Source organism: Chrysochloris asiatica, unplaced genomic scaffold (assembly GCF_000296735.1).
Source record: "Chrysochloris asiatica unplaced genomic scaffold, ChrAsi1.0 scaffold00157, whole genome shotgun sequence".
In the NCBI taxonomy this organism is placed as follows: domain Eukaryota; kingdom Metazoa; phylum Chordata; class Mammalia; order Afrosoricida; family Chrysochloridae; genus Chrysochloris; species Chrysochloris asiatica.
Window position 1 is genome coordinate 1,406,462 of NW_006408675.1, and position 1,317 is coordinate 1,407,778.

Below are 1,317 nucleotides of genomic sequence, written 5' to 3' on the forward strand. Positions count from 1 at the left end.
GATTTCTTGACTGCTGCTTCCATGAGCGTTGATTATGGTTCAAGTAAAATGAAACCCTTGATAACTTCCAACTTTTCTCCGCTTATCATGCTGTTACTTACTGGTCCAGTTGTGAGGATTTTTGTTTTCTTTATGTTGATGTGTAATACATATTGAAAGTTATAATATCTGATCTTCATCAGTAAGTTCTTCATGTCCTTTACACTTTCAACAAGGAAAGGTTGTGTCATCTATATATCAGAGGTTGTAAATGAGTCTTCCTCCAATCATGATGCTGCATTCTTCTTCATATAGTCCAGCTTCTCAGATTATTTGCTCAACAGAATAAATAAGTATGGTGAAAGGATACATACAATCCTGATGCACTTCTTTCCTGATTTTAAATCACGCAGTTGCCTCATGTTCTTCCAAATGACTCTTAGTCTATGGACAGGTTTCTCATGAGCACCATTCAGTGTTCTGGAATTCCTATTCTTCACAATGTTATCCATAATTTGTTATGATCCACACAGTTCAATGCATTTGCACAGTCAACGAGACACAAGCAAACATCTTTTCTGGTATTCTCTGCTTTCAGACAAAATTCATCTGATATTAACAATGATATCTCTTGTTTCACTCTTCTGAATCTGGTTTGAATTTTTAATTTTTGGTAATTCCCTGTCAATGTACTGCTGCAACTTTAAAAAATTATCTTCAGCAAAATTGCATTTGCATAGGATATTAATGATATTGTTTGATAATTTCCACATTCCACTGGATCTTTTTTTTTTTTTTTTTGAATGAGCCCAAATATGGATCTATTCTAATAGGTTGACCAGGTAGCAGTCTTACAAGTTTCTTGGGATACTTTGTACTATACCTAAAATCTTAACATAAAATCTAACCCCCAGCTACAATCTCCTCTTTCCTCAATTACTTCATGCAATCAGTTTCATCAAGTCCATTTCCTTAATTGTTTCCTTTTCTCCCAAACAATTGGTTCCATCCTGACTTTACTTTCTGTCTTATCCAGCCTGTGACCCAGGGTCCTTCAATCTTTTTCTTACCAGCACTTACTGTTCTACTCTTATTTTCACCACACCCATAAATTCTAAACCCTGAATTAATCCAATCACCCATCCTCTCCCTCTGTGGCTGATAAATCCAAACCATTTCTTAAATGATTAAAAAATCACGTCCCTGCTCTCACATCATTCCACACATACCAAATGGCATCCAGCAGGCACTTAATTCAAACCTTTAACCTACTCTTCTAAAATTACTGGTGTGTAATACTCTGTTGTTGTTAAGTGCCGCCAAGTTGGTTCCGACTCA